Genomic DNA, 8,132 nt, shown 5'->3' with positions numbered 1-8,132 from the left:
AATAAATAATAAATAAAAGTGTGTGGCACCTCCCGTTTTGTTCTCTCTCTCCTGCCCATGCGAAGATTACTTGCTTCCCCTTTGCCTTTCTGCCATAATTGTAAGTCTCCTGAGGCCTCTCCAGCCATGCCTCATGTATGTCCTGTGGATCTGTGAGTCAATTAAACCTTGCCCCGCTTTTCTTTCTTGAGATGGAGTCTCGCTCTGTTGTCCAGGCTGCAGTGCAATGGTGCCATCTCAGCTCACTGCAACCTCCGCTTCCTGGGTTCAAGTGATTCTCCCGCCTCAGCCTCCAAAGTAGGTAGGACTACAGGCACGTGCCACCACACCCAGCTAATTTTTTGTATTTTTAGTAGAGACAGGGTTTCACCATGTTGGACGGGATGATCTCGATTGCCTGACCTTGTGATCTGCTAGCCTTGGCATCCCAAAGTGTAGTGATTACAGGCGTGAGCCACCACGCCCGGCCTAAACCTCTTTTCTTTTCTTTTTTTTTGAGACAGAGTCTCGCTCTCTCGCCCAGGCTGGAGTGCAGTGGCGTGATCTTGGCTCACTGCAAGCTCTACCTCCTGGGTTCACGCCATTCTCCTGCCTCAGCCTCCTGAGTAGCTGGGACTACAGGCACCCACCACCATGCCCAGCTAATTTTTTTGTATTTTTAGAAGAGATGGGGTTTCACCGTGATAGCCAAGATGGTGTCGATCTCCTGAACTCGTGATCCACCTACCTCGGCCTCCCAAAGTGCTGGGATTACAGGCGTGAGCCACCGCGCCCAGCCTAAACCTCTTTTCTTTATAAATTACCCAGTCTTAGGTAGTTTTTTTGTTTGTTTGTTTTTGTTTTGTTTTTGTTTTTGTTTTGTTTTTGAGATGGAGCCTCGCTGTGTCGCCCAGGCTGGCGTGCAGTGGCCGAATCTCAGCTCACTGCAAACTCCGCCTCCCGGGTAGCTGGGACTACAGGCGTCTGCCACCTCGCCCGGCTAGTTTTTTGTATTTTTTTTTTAGTAGAGATGGGTTTCACCGGGTTAGCCAGGATGGTCTCGATCTCCTGCCCTCGTGATCCGCCTGTCTCAGCCTCCCAAAGTGCTGGGATTACAGGCTTGAGCCACCACGCCCGGCCTGTTTGTTTGTTTTTGTTTTTTGGTTTTCTGGTTTTTTTTTTGAGATGGAGTTTTACTCTTGTTGCCTAGGCTGGAGTTCAGTGGCACTATCTGGCTCACTGCAACCTCCGCCTCCTGGGTTCAAGCGATTCTCCTCCCTCAGCCTCCCAAGTAGCTGGAATTAGAGGCACCTGCCACCATGCCCAGCTAAATGTTTTTGTATTTTTAGTAGAGATGGGGTTTCACCATGTTAGGCTGGTCTCGAACTCCTGACCTCAGGTGATCCATCTACCTCGGCCTCCCAAAGTGCTGGGATTACAGATGTGAGCCACCGCACCCGGCCTTAGGTAGTTTTTTATAGGAGTGTGAGAATGGGCAAATACATTATTTTTTATGATGGAATAGTGTGAATATTCTTATGAATATACCACATTTTAGTTTATCTACTTTGGGCTACTACAAATAATGTTGCTATGAACAGTCTTGTACAGGGGGTTTCTTTGGGGGGTAATGAAAATGTCTAAAATTGGCCAGGCGCAGTGGCTCACGCCTGTAATCCCAGCACTTTGGGAGGCCAAGGCGGGTGGATCACGAGGTCAGCAGTTCGAGACCAGCTGGCCAACATGGCGAAACCCCATCTCTACTAAAAATACAAAAATTAGCCGGGCATGGTGGTGGGCGCCTGCAATCCCAGCTACTCGGGAGGCTGAGGCAGGAGAATTGCTTGAACCTGGGAGGCAGAGGTTGCGGTGAGCTGAGATTGCACCATTGCACTCCAGCCTGGGAGACAGAGCGAGGCTCCATCTCAAACAAAAAACTGTGGTGATGGTTGCACAGCTTGGTGAATATACTAAAAACCATTGATTTGTACACTTTAGGTGAATTACACAGTATGTGAACTACATCTCAATAAAACTGTTGTCCCCAAAATTGCAACACACTGTTTGGAGATGTATACAAATGTAGTACAGGTTTACAGGAATGTTATACTGTTGATGAAAGAAAAATTGAGATTTTGGCTGGAAACAGTGACTCAAGCCTATAACCCCAACACTTGAGATGCTGAGGTGGGAAGATCCCAAGATCCCTTGAGCCCAGGAGTTTGAGACCAGCCTGGGCAACATGGCGAAATCCTATCTCTACAAACAATTAAAAAATTAGCCGAGTATGGTGGTGCATGCCTGCAGTCCCAGGTACTCGAGAGGCTGAGGTGGGAGGATCACTGGAGTCCAGGAGGTCAAGGTTGCAGTTAGCTGTGATTACACCACTGCACTCTAGCCTGAGCGACAGAGTAAGTTCCTTTCAAAAAAAAAAAAAGAAGAAGAAGGAAGGAAGGAAGGAAGGAAGGAAGGAAGGAAGGAAGGAAGGAAGGAAGGAGAAACCCAGCATTTAAAGAATAAAAATTAGTTTTATGCAGAGTTTCACTGAGGATTGTGATCTGGGAGGAGACTTTCTGTTTTCTTTTTTCTTTCTTTCTTTTTTCTTTTCTTTTCTTTTTTCTTTTTTCTTTTTTCTTTTTTTTTTTCTTTTGAGACAGAGTCTCACTCTGTTGCCCAGGCTAGAATGCAATGGCACGACCTTGGCTCACTGCAACCTCCGCCTCCCAGGTTCAAGAGATTTTCCTGCCTCAGACTCCCGAGTAGCTGGGATTACAGGCTTCCATCACCACGCCCAGCTATTTTTGTTTTTGTTTTTTTTTTGAGACGGAGTCTCGTTCTGGGGCCAGGCTGGAGTGCAGTGGCGCGATCTCAGCTCACTGCAACCTCTGACTCCCTGGTTCAAGCAATTCTCCTGCCTCAGCCTCCCGAGTTGCTGGGATTACAGGCATGCGCCACCACGCCCAGCTAATTTTTGTATTTTTAGTAGAGACGGAGTTTCACCATGTTGGCCAATATGGTCTCCATCTCTTGACTTTGTGATCCGCCCGCCTCAGGCCTCCCAAAGTGCTGGGATTACAGGTGTGAACCACCGTGCCCGGCCATTTTGTGTGTGTGTGTGTGTGTGTGTGTGTGTGTGTGTGTTTTGTTTTGTTTTTTGTTTTTTTTTTTGAGACAGAGTCTTGCTCTGTCGCCCAGGCTGGAGTGCAATGGCGCAATCTCGGCTCACTGCAACCTCCGCCTCCCGGGCTCACACCATTCTCCTGCCTCAGCCTCCCGAGCAGCTGGGACTACAGGCGCCCGCCACCACGCCTGGCTAATTTTCTGTATTTTCAACAGAGACGAGGTTTCACCATGTTGGCCAGGCTGGTCTCAAACTCCTGATCTCAGGTGATCCACCTGCTTCAGCCTTCAAAGTGTTGGGATTACAGGCATGAGCCACTGTGCCCAACCTGGGAGGAGACTTTCAGAAAGTTTCAGTTAGACTACTCCAGAGCAGTGAAGACACAGGTGGGGGAGGATGTGTATGTGCTCAGAAGTTACATTAGAGCAAAATCTCATCAAAGTTTGGGTGCGAAGATACATCTGGTTATAGATTACAGAGGCATAATCATTAATTCGTCACATGGTTTTACGTACGGGAAGAAGCAAAGGCCAGGATCACTGAACTTATCTTTTCGGAAATTACAGTGACTTTGGCAAGAGACACAGGAAGCTGTGCCCTATCCTGCTTATCATTTTCAGGGCATTCTTCTGGGCTGGGGACTGTGCTCACACTGAGTCAGGGGCTTTGTGAAATTCTGCTGCCAAGGGAATTGGTAAAATTCTGCTGGCAAGCGGAATTAACAAAAGTGGCTACTTACGTTTGCTACTTTGTGTCACAATACCATACTCAAGAGGGTAGTTGTCTCTGGAAAGAAAGAAAGAGGATGTGACTGGGGACAGGTACCAGGTTCAGCTGGAGGGTAGCGTTTCATTTCTTTTTCCTTTTTTTTTTTCTTTTTTGAGACGAAGTCTCTCTCTGTCGCCCAGGCTGGAATGCAGTGGCACGATCTCGGCTCACTGCAGCCTCCGCCTCCCAGGTTCAAGTGATTCTCCTGCCTCAGCCTCCCAAATACCTGGGACTACAGGTGCCTGCCAGCCTGCCCGGCTAATTTTTTTGTATTTTTAGTAGAGATGGGGTTTCACCGTGTTAACCAGGATGGTCTCGATCTCCTGACCTCATGATCCGCCCACCTCGGCCTCCCAAAGTGCTGGGATTACAGGAGTGAGCCACGGCGCCTGGCCAAGATTTCATTTCTTAAATTGGGAGGTGCGGACTCACGTGCTCATTATATTAGTCTTTAAACTTTTTGTATGATTAAAATATTACACAACACATTTAAACATAATGTTTTCTCTTTTTTCCCCCAAATATTAGGATTCTTTTTGTTGTTGTTGTTTGTTTGTTTGTTTGTTTTGAGACAGTCTCACTTTGTTACCCAGGATGGAGTGCAATGGCTCAGTCTCCACACACTGCAACCTCCGCCTCCCGGGTTCAAGCAATTCTTGTGTCTCAGCCTTCCGAGTAGCTGGGATTACAGGCATACGCCACCACATCTGGCTATTTTTTTTTCTAGTAGAGATGGGGGTCTCACTATGTTGCCTAGGCTGGTCTCGAACCCCTGAGCTCAAGCAATCCTCCTGCCTCAGCCTCCCAAAGTTCTGGGATTACAGGCATGAGCCACTGCACACGGCCTATTTATTTCTGAGACAGGTTCTTGGTCTGTTTACATGGCTGGCGTGCAGTGGTGTGACCATAGCTCACTACAGCCTCAAACTTCTAGGCTCAAGTGATCCTCCCGCTAGGACTACAGAAGGAAAGTGTTTTTAAAAATGGAGGCTTGGCCGGGCGCGGTGGCTCAAGCCTGTAATCCCAGCACTTTGGGAGGCTGAGACGGGCGGATCACGAGGTCAGGAGATCGAGACCATCCTGGCTAACACGGTGAAACCCCGTCTCTACTAAAGAATACAAAAAACTAGCCGGGCGAGGTGGCGGGCGCCTGTAGTCCCAGCTACTCGGGAGGCTGAGGCAGGAGAATGGCATAAACCCGGGAGGCGGAGCTTGCAGTGAGCTGAGATCCGGCCATCGCACTCCAGCCTGGGCGACAGAGCCAGACTCCATCTCAAAAAAAAAAAAAAAAAAAAAAAAAAAAAAAAAAAAAAAAAAAGGGGGGTTTGGGGGGTTTAAAACAAAAAAAAAAAAAAAACCAAAAAATGGAGGCTTGAGAGGGTTTAAACGCTAAAGATGAAAGAGCTCATAGATAGGGAGAGACTGAAGAAACAAGTTCTTCTGGTCAAATATGACTTATACCTGGGGATAGACCCTCTCAGAAGGATTCAATATTACCCCAAGCAAGGCCCTATCCTCTGTACTCTGTAGCCTCCTCCCCCATCCCCAGGCAGGTTGAGAAAACAATCTTGGTGGTGACACCTAGTGGATTCAAAGGGCACTGCTTAAATTCTTCACTGCACACAGCACACCTCATCAAGAGGACACCTTATTTATTTATTTTTTATTTATTTTTTTTTTTTTGAGACGGAGTCTTGCTCTGTCGCCCGGGCTGGAGTGCAGTGGCCGGATCTCAGCTCACTGCAAGCTCCGCCTCCCGGGTTTACGCCATTCTCCTGCCTCAGCCTCCCGAGTAGCTGGGACTACAGGCGCCCGCCACCTCGCCCGGCTAGTTTTTTGTATTTTTTTTAGTAGAGACGGGGTTTCACAGTGTTAGCTAGGATGGTCTCGATCTCCTGACCTCGTGATCCGCCCGTCTCGGCCTCCCAAAGTGCTGGGATTACAGGCTTGAGCCACCGCGCCCGGCCTATTTATTTTTGAGATAGAGCCTCGGTCTGTCACCCAGGCTTGAATGCAGTGTTGGGATCTCGGCTCACTGAAACTTCCGCCTCCTGGGTTCAAGTGATTCTCCTTCCTCAGTCCCCTGAGTACCTGGGACTACAAGTGACTGCCACCACACCTGACTAGTTTTTGTATATTTAGTAGAGACAGGCTTTCACCATATTGGCTAGGCTGGTCTTGAACTCCTGACCTCAAGTGATCTGCCTGCCTCGGTCTCCCAAAGTCCTGGGATTACGGGTGTGAGCCACCATGCCTGGCCAGGAAGGGAGAATTTTTTATTTTAAATCTGTTATAGCCAGGTGCGGTGGCTAACGCCTGTAATCCCAGCACTTTGGGAGGCCGAGGTGGGTGGATCATGAGGTCAGGAGATTGAGACCATTCTGGCTAACACGGTGAAACGCCGTCTCTACTAAAAAAAAAATACAAAAAATCAGCTGGGCGTGGTGGCGGGCGCCTGTAGTCCCAGCTACTCGGGAGGCTGAGGCGGGAGGATGTTGTGAACCTGGAAGGCGGAGGTTGGCAGTGAGCTGAGATCACACCACTGCACTCCAGTCTGGGTGACAGAGCTAGACTCTGTCTCAAAAAAAAAAATCTGTTATTAAAAACAGGAGACTGTCAGAATCTGAATTGCTTTATGGTGTAATGTAGCTATGTTAACGCGTACAAATCTCACATGACCAACTCAACGTGCCGGACACACACACTTGTATACCACCCCCAGGTCATGATATGGAACATTTCTTTTATTTATTTATTTATTTATTTATTTATTTATTTATTTATTCATTCATTCATTCCTCGCTCTGTTGCCCAGGCTAGAGTGCAGTGGTGTGATCTCAGCTCACTGCAACCTCCACCTCCCGGGTTCAAGCTATTCTCCTGCCTCAGCCTCCTGAGTAGCTGGGATTACAGGCATGCGCCACCACATCCGGCTTAGAGACAGGGTTTCGCCATGTTGCCCAGGCTGGTTTCAAACTCCCGAGGTCAGGCAATCTGCCTACCTCGGCCTCCCAAAGTGCTGGGATTACAGGCGACAGCCACCGCGCCCGGCCAATATGGAATATTTCTGTCACCCCACAGGACTTCTTCATGCCCCTTCCTGGTCAATACTTCCCCTACCCTATTGAGTAGGCAATATTTTACTTCTATCTCCATAGATTAACTTAGCCTGTTCTTGAACTTTTCTTCTTCTTCTTTCTTTCTTTTTTTTTTTTTCTGAGATGGAGTCTTACTCTATCGCCCAGGCTGGAGTGCAGTGGCACAGTCTCGGCTCACTGCAACCTCTGCCTCCCAGGTTCAAGCAATTCTCTGCCTCAGCCTCCCAAGTAGCTGGGATTACATGGGTGCCCGCCACCATGCCCAGCTAACTTTTGTATTTTTTAGTAGAGATGGGGTTTCACCATCTTGGCCAGGCTGGTCTTGCACTCCTGACCTCGTGATCCACAGGTCTCGGCCTCCCAAAGTGTTGGGATTACAGGTATGAGTCACCCTGCCCAGACTTTTTTTCTTTTTTTCTTTTTTTTTTTTTGAGGTGGAGTTTCACTCTTGTTGCCCAGGCTGGAGTTCAGTGGTGCGATCTCAGCTCACCGCAACCTCTGCCTCCCGGGTTCAAGCGATTCTCCTGCCTCAGCCTCCTGAGTGGCTGGGATTATAGGCATGTGCCACCACGCCCGACTGATTTTGTATTTTCAGTAGAGTTTCTCCGTGCTGGTCAGGCTGGTCTTGAACTCCTGACCTCAGGCGATCCGCCCACCTTGGCCTCCCAAAGTGCTGGAATTACAGGCGTGAGCCACCATGCCCGGCCTATTTTTTATTTTTATTTTTAGAGACAAGGTCTCCCTATGTTGCCTGAGTTGGTCTCAAACTCCTGGACTCAAGTGATTCTTCTGCCTCAACCTCCCAAAGTGCTGGGATTACAGACACAAGACACCATGCTCAGCTACATTTTTTAGTTTTTGTAGAGATGGGGGTCTCACTATGTTGGCCAGACTGGTCTTGAACTCCTGGGCTTAAGAGATCCTCCTACTTCAGGCCCCCAAAGTGCTCAAATTAGAGGTGTGGGCCAACATGCCCAGCCTGTGTCTGGCTTCCTTTAATCAGCATTAAGTCTGTGAGATTCATTCATGCAGGTATTAATAATTTGTTCTTTTTTCTTGCTGTATAGTATTCCACCATAAGAATATGCCCCAATGTATTTGTCCATTCATGTGTTGAAGGACGCTGGGGGTTTTTTTTTGTTTTTTGTTTTTTGTTTTTTTCCTTC

This window comes from Rhinopithecus bieti, unplaced genomic scaffold, assembly GCF_001698545.2.
Source record: "Rhinopithecus bieti isolate Rb0 unplaced genomic scaffold, ASM169854v2 scaffold_5019, whole genome shotgun sequence".
Taxonomy (NCBI): domain Eukaryota; kingdom Metazoa; phylum Chordata; class Mammalia; order Primates; family Cercopithecidae; genus Rhinopithecus; species Rhinopithecus bieti.
This window is presented reverse-complemented; position numbering follows the sequence as displayed.